This window comes from Mesoplodon bidens (assembly GCF_964165515.1).
Source record: "Mesoplodon bidens genome assembly, chromosome: 1".
Lineage (NCBI taxonomy): Eukaryota > Metazoa > Chordata > Mammalia > Artiodactyla > Ziphiidae > Mesoplodon > Mesoplodon bidens.
The window spans coordinates 49,145,017-49,158,180 of NC_138176.1; the positions used below are offsets into that span (position 1 = coordinate 49,145,017).

General features: G+C 41.1%; 1 protein-coding gene across 6 annotated transcripts in view; it reads left to right on the top strand.

Annotated features, from left to right (window-relative positions):
* Positions 1-13,164, top strand: part of ARHGAP22 (Rho GTPase activating protein 22) — a 166,107-nt gene that overhangs the window by 38,710 nt on the left and 114,233 nt on the right. The gene's annotated exons all lie outside the window — the stretch shown is intronic.

Genomic DNA, 13,164 nt, shown 5'->3' on the forward strand with positions numbered 1-13,164 from the left:
ATAAGGTGGCAGCTTCATCTGTTTCTGTGCCCTCTAAGGTTGACACAGTGAGGGAGGGAGGAGAGAAGGATGGAGGTTACATTTCTAAAGGACCAGGCCCAGGAGTAGATGAAGTCATACCGCCTAGTCCCAGTGGCCAGAGCCCTGTCACCACTAGAGTGTTCAGAAAGCCCCCCTTGTAAGCATTCTGGTCCACTGGTCACAGGTATTCATTCCTCTGTGTCCCTAGAAAGCTGCTTGGCACCCCAGCACTGGGCCCATCACAGTGACACAGAGAGGCTAGGACACTAAATCTAGTGAGCGCTGGCTTCACACAGACACTTTGTAACATGGCATGCATCTTTTTCTCATGAACATGATCACAGGCATTAATGACAAGGGCCTGGGGGGTGACTGTATTGGGACCCCTTGCCTGGGTGGAGCCCAAGGTTTCACAGTACTGGGACCATGGGCACAGCCTCAATCCTATAGCCTCTGGGAGGCTCAGGAATCACTCAGGGAGAGTCAGGCATTCATGATTTGGGGCAGAGCCTAGATCAGAGTCCTGGAGTGGCACAGAACTAACTGCAGGGAAAACCAGGACCACTGAAGGAAGACCCACCCCCCCTGGAGAGGACGTTCCCTCTAAGGTTGGGAGAGACTGTTAAGGCTGAGGCTGGAGGGTTGCTGAGGGCTCTGCCCAGACCCCAGGCTTAGTGCCGCAAGTCTGCCCCAGGCCCTGGGTCCCAGGCTCACCCTTGATCCCAGCTAGACTTGTGTGGGCTCAGGCCCTAGGCTGGGTGGCCTTCCCGGTGAGGGCTTCAGGGCCTGTGGCCATCTGGGGTGGTTCAGGAAGGTGCAGGGAGCTGGTGCTCAGACCCCAAAGCCCCTGCTTTCTGCCAAGCACAGTGCTGTCCCTCCAACACTCTGCCCCGAGGGGCACCCCTCACGGGCTGACAGATTCTATCGGGAGACCAGGTGTAGCCCCGACATGGTGGTGAAGCGGGGTGCGGAGACGGGTGGAGCACACCAAGTGCTTTGGAGTGCACAGGAGGCAGCCTCAGGCTGGAATCGGTTGGGAGAATCTTCAGGATGAAGTCCTGAGCAAAGAATGAGGCCATATCCCCTGTGTATGTATAACTGATTAAATTTGTTATAAAGCAAAAAAAAAAAAAAAAAAAAAAGAATGAGGCCAGAGTAGTGACTCATCTCCACTCCTTAGGGAGGGAAGGTGTCCGAACCAAGAAGCAATTTGTCTCCAACTTTTAGGTTGCCTTTTTAAATATCTACATTTTGGACAGTAATGGACCATGGTTAAAGGCTTGTATGATAAGGAAGGAGGAGGATGTTTCCCAGTTTGGCACTGAACTTCATTCTGATCTGCGTTATTTAAAATTTGGAGTGATTCAGTTCTTGGTTGGGTGTCAGAGGCTAAAGCTTTTTAAAATTGATCTGAGGCCACAATCAGAATAATAGGAGATAAAGAACCCTGAGTGATTGCTTTTTAAAATGTGTGCAATTTTCCAAGATGCTGCCAGTGGAAAATCTTATCATGTCACTTGTTAAGAAGCATTTCAGAAGTTGGTTCTTCAGACAGTCTCCCTCTAGACAAGATGAAAAATGAAGACTTCCCGGAGAGCCAGCTTTGATCAGGTAGGAGAGAGAGCTGGATTAGAGTGTGAAGTTCACAGAACGATCAGGAAGCCCAAAACCCAGACCAGTGGTAGAAGGACAGACACCCTGGCCCCTGCAGGAGGTCCCACCAGGATTGTCACCACAAACTATGAAGGAGGAGCCCAGTCCTTCACCATCCTGGGACTCCTGGATCTACACCATACCTTATTTTGTGGCACAAGTGATGGTGTTATTGGAGGAGGGATTGTTCCTAGAGACAAACCAAATGAACAGGTATAGCGGCCAAAATGGTTTTAAAATAATAATTATGACAAGTACTCATATTCATTCAGCCTTTAGCGCTTTACAAAGCACCAGCTCAGGCAGCCCAGTGAGGAAAAAAGAACAGAGGTTAATGAGCTCATTGTACAGGTAATAAAACCAGGCATCAGCCCTGGACCTGCTTGAGTCCCACATTAAGTGTCAATGTCACAATAATTACAAACCCCTATAATTATTTTTAACTGTTTATATGTATTCCAACTCCTGTAAAATGGTTATAAGCAGACTCTATTCCTTGGCTATGTAATAACTCACAAATCACAGCAATAGCACTACTCTCGCCAGGCACCCAACCTGGTGCTGTGGAGGCATTAGATCACGAAAGCCTCAAAACACATCACATTATAGAGGAGGAAATTGAAGCTCGCCTTCTTGCACAGGCATTGGAGGCCCAGTCTGAGCCATAGTTGTAAGCTTTCACTAGTGACGCCTCCACCATGCTGCCTTCTTCGGTATCTGCTACAGCCCAGCTCCATTCCAGGCCCTCTGCTCACTCTATCCCATTTGGTTCCCAGAGAACCCCATTGAACAGAGAGGGAAACTGACGCTAGGAGAAGTGAACCCATCCAAGCACTTACTGTCAATAAGCAGTAGTGTCAGGATGAAACCAGATCTGTCTGAAGCTAACACCTGTGAGGTGTCCATAACTGTCCCACATCATCTCAGATTTAAAGTGTAATTGATGTTTATCTTTTCATGACTAGGGTAAGCTCTGGGCATGAGACAACTGAATAGAGACAGGTGAAAAGAAATGTTTGTCATTGTTGCTGTTGTTACTCTCATTCATTCCCCTGGACTGAGCTGAGGCCCCCAGACGATCCGGTGCCCTGGGAACTGTTCCCAAGAGAGATCATTCTTTGCCAAACAAGCTATGGCAGCCTCCTGGGGTGGGCAGGGGCTTGTGTGCTCTGGTTAGAGGACTTGGAGAGGAATTGTCACTAGATTTTAGTCCAAGGGAAGTTGAGAGGCCTGCCAATCCAGATGTTTGCAGAAAGGAGAGGGAGGGGAAATCACTGTCCTTTGCCTGGGAATAATAGATGGACGTTCCAGGCTGCAGAGAAGCTGGGCAGGCTGGCCTGGCCCTTGACACATTACATGGGGGAGCATTCAGCCAGGGAGTGACAGTGGAAAGATGACAACAGCCCATTACTCAGGCATGGACTTCACCCCATGAATTATCTGACTACTCTTTTATTTTTTCTTCTGTACTTTTACATTAAATTTTCTTATTTTGATGCAAACATTACAGGGCAAAACATAAAAGCTGCCTTACCATTCCCAGCACTCCCTCCCGAAGTATGAGTTTTCTGTGCCATTTCTGTATATTTACACGTTACTCGTGGGTTCTTGAGAGAGGGCAGAAACAGAAATTGAGATGGGAAAGTACTGAATTATTTTTCTAGCGCTTATTTTTTTTAATTTAACAATTTTGCTTAGAAGCCTTTTTTATTTACCTCATTCTGATATGGCTATACCAGAATTATTTAACCACTCCCCCATTGATGGACAAGTAAGTTGTTTCCACTTTTTGTGGTAAGGAAAATGCTACAGTGAGCATCGTTATACATACAGCCTTGTGTGTTTGTCTTTCCTTGGAACAAATTCTCAAAATTCAATACTAGGTTAAAGGATATTTCATTTTCAAATTATCTTAGACATTACAAAATTGCTTTCAAAAAGACTTTATCAAATTACTATCCCATCAAAAATGTCTGAGAATGCCCATTTCTCTTGCTTTCCCCAATATTAGATATTAGCAGTCATTTTATTTTATTACTTTTTATTGACATATAGTTGATTTATAATATATTGAATTAGTTTCAGGTGTACAGCAAGTGATTCAGTTTTTTTTATAGATTATATTCCATTATGGATTATTACCAGATATTGAATATAATTCCCTGTGCTAAACAATAAATCCTTGTTGCTTATCTATTTTTTGTATAGTAGTGTGTATCTGTTAATTCCATACTCTTCATTTGTCCCTCCTCCCCAGTAGTCATTTTAAATTAAGAATCTTATGATGTTTATTGACCATGTGTATTTCTTCTATTAATTTCTTATTAATACCCTTTACCCATTTTTGTACTGGGTTCTTTGTCTTTTATTTTCATAATACATTTTACTTAACCCAACATATCCAAAAATTATCATTTCACTATGTAAGCAACATAAAATTATTAATGAGATATTTTACATTCTTTTTTTACATGATGTCTTTGGAATCCACTTAGAGCATATCTCAATTTGGACACTAAGCTTTCATCAGAAATACTTGGTCTATATTGAGATTTCATGAAATTTACATTTGAAGAAGTAGAGTCACATACCCACATTTTCCCAAATATCCTGAGGTAGGCAGAATAATGTCTCCCCAAAGATGTGAATGTTATGTGGCAAGGAGGAATTAAGGTTGAAGATGGGATCAAGGTTGCTAATCAGCTCACCTTAACATAAAAATTTATCCTGGATTAACCATGTGGATCCAGGGTAATCACAAGGGTCTTTTATAGTGGAAAAGGAGACAGGAGAGGAAGGAGGTCAGAGTCTGAGAGCAATTTCAAGATGCATTGCTGCTGGGAAGATAGAGGAAGGGGCCAAGAGCCAAAGAAGGCAGGCACCCCCTAGAAGCTGCAAAAAGCAGGGAAACAAGATCCTCCCCTGGAGCCTCCAGAAGGCTGTAGCCTGGTAAGGCCCATTTCAGACTTCTGACCTCCAGAACTGTAAAAAAATAAGTTTTTGTTGTTTTAAGCCACTAAATTTGTGGTGCTCTGTTAGGAAACTAATACATGTACTTAAAACTTTTCCAATAACTGAATCAAGTGTCAGTGTTTCATAACAGCTTTATTGAGGTATAATTATCATCAGTAAACTCCACATATTTAACATGTACAATTTGATAAATACATGTGTACACCTGCGCAACCATAACCACAATCAAGATATATCTGTTACCCCCCAATGTTCCCTTGTATCCTTTTGTAATCCCTCCTCCATCTTCTGCCCCTCCTGACCCCTGACCCCAGGCAATCACCAGTGTGCTTAGTATGCATTTTCTGGAATTCTATGTAAACAGAGTAATACAGAGCATACTCTGGTTTCTTTCACTTAGTATAATGATTTAGAGATTCACCCATGTTGTAGCATGCATTTGTATTCATTCTTATTGCTGAGTAGTATCCCATTGTATGGCTGTGCCAGTTTGTTTATCCGTTCACTTGTTGATGGCCATTTGGGTTGTGTCCAGTTTGGGGATATTAAAAATGAAGTCCAAATCTCTGTATGGACATATGCTTTCATTTCTCTTAGGTAAATACCTAGAAGAGGAATGGCTGGATCAAATCCTAGGTATATTTTAACAGTTTTAGAGACTGCTAAACTGTTTTCTAAGTTGTTTGTACCATTTTACATTCCTACCAGCAGTGTATGAGAGTTCTAGGTCCTCCATACTCACACCAACACTTGCTATGGTCAGTCTTAAATCTTATCTATTCTAGTAGATATGTAGTGATGCCACACTGTGGTTTTAATTTGCATTCCCCTAATGACTGATGATGTGGAGGATCTTTCCATGAGCTTATTTGCCATTCCTACATCTATCTATATTACAGATATAATAAAGTATCTGTTCAAATCTTTTGCCTATTTATTAAATTGGGTTGTTTGTTTCCTTATTATTATATTTTGAGAGTGCTTTGTATATTTGGGGTACAAGTCCTTTACCAGATATATGATTTTCAGATATTTTCTTCCAGTGTATAACTCATATTTTCTCTTAATCATATCTTTCAAAGAGCAGGGTTTTTTTATTTAAATAGGTCAAATTTTAGTTAATTGTGCTTCTGATGTTGTATTTAAGAAGTCTTTGCCTAACCAAAGTCATAAAGGTTTTCTACCGGAAGTTTTATCGTCTTATGATTTTACTTTTAGGTATATGATTTACTTTGAGTATATTTTTATATGTGATGTCAGGCATGGATCAAAGTTCATTTTTTTACACAAGAATATAAAATTGTTCCACCACCATTTGCTGAAAATACCATCCTGCTATCCATACTCCACTGAATTGCCTTTGAACCTTTGTCAAAAATCCATTTGTTTGTTTGTTTGTTTCTGAACCTTCTATTCTGTTTTATTAACTTCTTTGTCTATCTTAATGCCAATATTACAATGTTTTGATTACTATAGCTTTATGATAAGTCCTGAAATCCAGAAGTATTAGATCTCCAACTTTGTTATTCTGTTTCAAAGTTGTCTGACTGTTGTAGGTCCTTTATATTTCTATATGAATTTTAGAATCAGCTGGTCACATTCTATAAAACACTACTGGGATTCTGATTGGGATTGCTTTGAATCTTTAGGCCAATTTGGGGAGAAATGACATCTTAACAATAGTAAGTCCTCTGGCCAGTGAACACAGTATATCTCTCCAGTTGGTTATATCTTCTTTCAATTCTCCCAGCAATGATTTATAGTTCTCAGTGCACAGATCTTGAAGATCTTTCATCATATTTATCCCCAAGTATTTAATATTTTGGGGTGCAAGTAAAATGGTTTTGATTTTCAATTTCCAATTGTTCATTGCTAATAGAGAGAGATACTACTTAATTTTGTGCATTTATGTTATATCCTGAAACCTTGCCAAAATCATTTATTAATTCTAGTAACTTTTTTTTGGTAAAGTTTCATCAGATTTTCTACATAGACGATTATGTTGTTTGTGGAAACACTTTCACTTCTTCCTTTCCAATTTGAACAAATTTTATTTCTTTTTCTCACCTTGTAACAACAGCTAGGGCTTGTACAATATTTAATAGAAATAAGAATAAACATCATTGTTTTGATATTGGTCTTAGGGGAAAAGCTTTTAGTATGATATTAGCTTTTCGTTTTTCAGAGATACCCTTTATCAGGTTGAGGAAGTTCTCTTTTATTCTAGTTTGTTGAGAATTTTTATCAGGAACAGATGTTGAATTTTGTCAAATGCTTTCTTTCTGTGCATCTATCGAGATGATCTTTTCTCTTTTCTAGTTTATAAATATGGTGAATTACATTGATTGATTTTGGTTTGTTAAACCAACTTTGCATACTTGGGATAAACCCCAGTTGGTCATTATTTTCCTTTCTATATATTGTTGAATTTGATTTGCTAAAATTTTGTTGAGAATTTTTGTCCCTGAGCGATATTGGTTTACAGTGTCCTTTTCTTATAATGTCTTCGGCTGTTCTACATCACAGTAATGTTGGCCTCATAAAATGCACTGGAAACCATGCCTTTTTTTCAGTTTTCAAAAAGAGTTTGTGTAGTATTGGTGTTATTTCTTCCTTAAATATTTGGTAGAATTCACCAGTGAAATCATCTGAGTTTGGAGTTTTCCTTGTGGGAAGGTTTTTAGCTACAAATTCCATTTCTTTTTATTTATATTTATTTTTGCTGTGTTGGGTCTTCGTTTCTGTGCCAGGGCTTTCTCCAGTTGTGGCAAGCGGGGGCCACTCTTCATCGCAGTGCGTGGGCCTCTCACTGTCGCGGCCTCTCTTGTTGCGGAGCACAGGCTCCAGACGCGCAGGCTCAGTAGTTGTGGCTCACGGGCCCAGTTGCTCCATGGCATGTGGGATCCTCCCAGACCAGGGCTCGAACCCATGTCCCCTGCATTAGCAGGCAGATTCTCAACCACTGCGCCACCAGGGAAGCCCCCAAATTCCATGTCTTTACTAGATATAGGGCTATTTAACTATTTCTTCTTGACTGAGCTTCAGTAGTTTGTGTCTTCTTTTATCCACTTCATCTAAATTTCCAAATTTATTAACATAATGTTTTTTCTTAACATTACCTTATTATCTTTTTAATATCTGAAGAATCTGTAGTGAGGTCACCTCTCTAATTCCAGATATTGACAATTTGTCTTCTCTCTTTTTCCTGATTAGTCTTGCTAGAGACATCAATTTTATTGATCTTCTCAAAGAACTAGCTTTTAGTTTCATTGGCTTTATTATTTTTTTTATTTTTCATTTTATTTATAGCCACTCTGATCTTTATTTTTTCATTTTTTTACATTGGGTTTAATTTGCTCTTCTTTGTGTTATTTCTTAAGGTAGAAGCTGAGGTCATTGATTGAAGCCTTTCTTCTTTTCTGATATCAACATTTAGTGCTATAATTTACCCCCTAACTACTCCTCTAGAGGCATGTAAAAAATTTTATACGTTGTGTTTTCATTTTCATCCAGTTCAAAGCACTTTCTAATTTTCCTTTTTGATTTTTTTCTTTGATGTATGGGTTATTTAGAAATGCATTAATTGGTTTCCAAATATTTCGGGATTTTCCAGAAATTTTTCTGTTATTGATTTCTAACTTAATTCCATTGTGGTCAGAGAACATATGTTGTATTTGAATTTTTTTCCATTTTTTAAGACTTGTTTATGGCCATCTTAGTAAAAGTTTCATGGACATTTGAAAACACGTGTATTCTACTGTTGAGGAAGGCAGCAATTAGATCAAATTGGTTGATAGTGTTTTTTCAGGTCATTTATATCCTTACTGATTTTTTTGTCTACTTGTTTTCTCAATTATTGATAAATAGATAATGAACTTTTTTTTTACTATAATCATCTACTTTATTGCTCCATTAATCTTCATTCCTTTCCTTTTTTCTGTCTAATATCATTTTCTTTCTGCCTAATTGTCTTTAACAATTCTTGTAGTATGAGTCTGCTAATGATGCATTATTTCCTCTTTGTTTTGTGTATCTTAAAAGGTCTTTACTTAGCCTTTATTTTTGAGGGATACTTTTACTGGATTCAGAATACGAGGTTGACAGATTTTCCTTTCAATACCTTTAAAGATGTTGTTCCACTGATTTCTTAACTTACATTGTTTCTGATAAGAAATTTGCTGTCATCCTCACATTTGCTCCTCTGTATATATTGTATCATTTACTTCTGGCTGCTTTTAAGAGTTTCTTTTCATGACTGGGTTTGAGCCATTTGATTATGCCTTCATATATACTTACTTTTCTTTATGTTTCTTATGCTTGGGGCTCATTGCACTTCTTGGATCTGTGGGTTTATACTGTTCATAAATTTGGAAAAGTTTCAGCTATAATTTCTTCACAAATATTTTTCAGTTACCCCCTCCTTTTCCAGAGACTTGAATTACATGTAAATTACACTGCTTGAAGTTATCCCACATCTCACTGATGCTCTGTTCATTGTTTTTACTTCTCTTTTCTCTTTGTTTCATTTTGAGTAGTTTCTATGGCTATATTTTCAAGTTCTCTAGTCTTTTCATCTGCAACATTGAATCTGCTGTTAATCCCATTCATTGTATTTTTTATTTGCACATTGTACTTTTCATCTCTAGAATGTAGATTTGAGACTTTTTTTTACATCTTCCATTGAGGGAGTCACCATATCCTCTGGCCTCAGTCAGATTTTCAGATGTCTGTAGTTCCACCCAATGTCTTGACTATCATTTCATAAAAGACCCCAAGCTAGAAACACCCAGCTAAGCCATTCCAGATTTCCTGGTCTACAGAAACCCTGTAAGAGAATAAAGGTTTATTGTTGTTTTTAACTACCAAGATTTAGGGTAATTTGTTATGTTGCAATAGATAACTAAGACATTCAGAATCTGACATAGGAAGCTTTCTGAATTCTGAGCATCTTCACCAGTCCCTGAAGGTTGTACCACATCCTAGGTGCCCCATTGCTGGGTTTAGACAAATGAGAGGGCGCAAGGCTGATCACTGGGCTGCTTCCCCTCCACCTGCAGTGTTCCTGGAGTTTGTATTTATTATGCTGTAGAAATGATGGATTTTGAATAAACCATCTAAGCTGACACTAATATAAGAAATATACTCTCTCCCAAAGTTGCTCTCTGAGAGAAGGAGTTTCTGGAGCTTTTGTCTGGGGCCTCCACTGGCTACCCACGGATCCTCTCAAGCTGATACATTCATAAGGGTTGGGGAAGGAGCTATGGTGAGCCAGCAGCAGGCCTGGACTGGAGCTCGGTTACACAGAGACAGAATACCACATCCTTTGACCGTTACTCCCTTACACCAGTGGACTTGCCCTGGTGTGAAACTAGAGATGAATGAAGTCATTGGCAGCCTCTCAGGACAAACCTGGATATGCAGGCTGAGTAAATAGCAAAACAGAGCAAATGCACATAAGCTCAGACGCAGGGGGAGGGGGAGAGGGGACTGACCTTTGTGGGAAGCTGTCCTGTGACTGGAGTTTGCACGATCTCTTTCTGCACCCAGCTGCCCATCTGTGCAGTTATAGGTGCAAATGGCGTGTCTGACCCCTTCCCAGGCCCAGCAGGAAGGAGACCAGCCACCCCCTCCAAAGTGCTAACGCTCACTTTGGGCTCCTCAGGGAAATCCTGGACCCCCTAGTCCAGGGCATGACCTGAGTGGCTGGAGGTACTCCTTGTCCTTCGGAACTGCATGTGTCCAAGGCACAGCAGCTCAACCAAAACCTGGCTCTCCAAGGCCAGCAGGAAAATATCGCATCATTTTAACCCTCACAACAGCCTCATGAGGTAGATACTGTTATTATCCTTATTTTACACTTGAGGAAACTGATGTGCTGAGTAAGCTTATGGAAAAGGCACCTTCCTTTGGCTACTTACTCTAAGTGCCCCTAGAGAGTTGTTGTCAAAGTGTATCCCTGGGGGCCAGCAGCATCAGAAAGCTGGTTAGAAATGCAGATTCTCCTTTTTTGTTTCACTTTTTTTTTTTTTTTTTTTTCCGGCCACGTTGCACCGCTTGTGGGATCTTAGTTCCCCAACCAGGGATTGAACCCCGGGCCACGGCAGTGAAAGTGCCAAGTCCTAACCACTGGACCAGCAGAGAAATCCCCAGATTCTCCTTCTTTCTCCAGACCTATAGAGTCAGAAACCCCAGGGGTAGTTCTGTTAGTGCTATGCTTACCAGCCAGTTGCTAAACATTTCCATTATTAGAAATTAAATCATACAGACCTACAATTAAATAAATTATATTAAAAACAAAGGTAATTAATGGATAAACAACAAGGTCCTACTGTATAGCACAGGGAACTATATTCAATATCTTGTCATAAACCATAATGGAAAATAATATGAAAAAGAATATGTATATAAACACACACATATATATATAACTGAGTCACTTTACTGAACACCTGAAACTAACACAATATTGTAAATCAACTATACTTCAATAAAATACATTAAAAAAATAAAGATAATCAGTCCTCAAAATGTATCACCCCCTAATTGTTTGATTTCATTTACTACTATCTATACTCTAGAGCCTGTTGACCCCTATAGTATCCATGTGGCAGGAACACTGCGGTGCATTACTTCCCAGTGCCACATTCAATGACGACATGAAATCAGCCATGGAGGGTATTTATATCACAGAAGTTGGCAAACACTACAAATCAGCTTGCCTTATTTTTTTGGGAGAACCTGTTGTTAAACATTTACTGCAAGACCACCAAACTTGGTACTCTGTGTTTTAACAAAGCCCTGGGGTGACTCTCATGCCCTCTCAAGGTTGAGACCTAGCCCGAGGGTTTCAGCTGGATGCTTCATACTGACTCCTACGTGTCTTTCATCACAGCCTTAACAAATGACATACCGGAAATGGGAAAGCAGACTCCCTCTGCTCTCCTGCCCCTTCCTCTCCCCTCCCCTTTTCTTCCCCCCTCCCAGCCCTCCACCCCCAAGTGCCTGAGCAAAATGCTGGGGTCAAAGCCGTGCTCTTAACCCGTGGGAAGCAGGAGGGATCTGGGTGACCAAAAGCCAGTTCTGAGGGCCCCTTGCAGTAATGGGGGCCACACTGGGATTCTTCTGAGTGAGTGATGAGCAATGGGTCCCAAAGGCACAGCCTGGCTCTCCAGGGCAGCTTCTTGCACACAGTCAGCCAGCAACTGCTGCTGCCACAGATATAGGAGGGAAAGTGCTCCGTCATCAGACACCCCCGGAGTGCACATCCCAGCTTGCCCTTGCCAGCAGTGGGACAAGGAGGCTGGTTGCTTCACCTCTCTGACCTCCATCTGCTTGTCCAAGATGATAGGAATAGTAGTACTTGCCCCTGTGGGGCCTCTAGAAAGATTAAATCCACTAGTTTAGACAAAGAGCCAGGAATATAGTAAAAGCTCTGTAAACAAGGGTTATTACTGCTTTTCCATTTAGCTGGAGTAGAAAGTAATGTCAATGTCAATATTGTTACTCCCATTTTATGGATGACAGATATTGAGGCATAGAGGGAAAAAAAACCCAAAGTGCTCAGAAGTACTCAGAGACAGTTACTGAAACAGCAAACACCAGAGACCCTTCCCTTTAGCTGGTGATGGATCTCATCCACATCCTGTAATGAAGACGTTTCCCCATCCTGGGGTTGCAGCCCTGATTTATTCCCACTAGCCCTAGGTTCCCTAGAAAGAAACCGTTAGTTCAGTTACAACGATTACCATCTGGTTCTCTGGTTTATTGCTATAATTTCTCTAAAGCATGCATCTGTAGGTAAAGACGCCGTTCTGCCTTTACGGTGCTTAAATGAGAAAAGGCATCTCCATGTGTCCGTGCAGCACAAGACTCCAGCAGCCACGTGGAGCCTCCAGTCACCTTGAAAGCCAGGAATTGCCTGGAAAAGATGGGAGTGGAAAGAAGAGAGCTCCATGAGTACACATGGGGGTGGGGACTGGAGGCAACCATGTGGATACAGCAGGGGACCGCGCCAGTCACCTGGGCAAGCGCAGATGCAGGGATGCTGTTCCTCCACCCAGTGTGGAGCCCTGACACACAGTAATAGCTGGGGTTTATTTAGCAAATAAACAGCTTTCACTATGCAGGTACTGCTCTGAGGGCTTCCCAAGTACTAATTCACTTAATGCTCACAACAGCCCCCCCCCCCGCCCGCAAAGGACTATTATTATTCCTATTTCACAGATAAGGAAATTGGGTAGTTGCACAGAGAGGTTAAATACTTTGCCTGAGGTCACACAGCCAGTAAGTAGGTGAGCCAGGATTTGAACCCAGGCAGTTAGACTGTAGGTATGATAACTTCTTCGTGGTAGCTCACTCCCACATAACAGGTAAATAAATGAAATCTCACCCAGCCAGGAGGGGGCAAAACTGGGCTCACACAGATCTGTGCATCCTTTCCCCCATGTCACCGCCTGGACAGTTACATACAAGAAACCTTCCTCTCCCTGACTCTCCTGCCCCAGAAAGCCTGAAAAT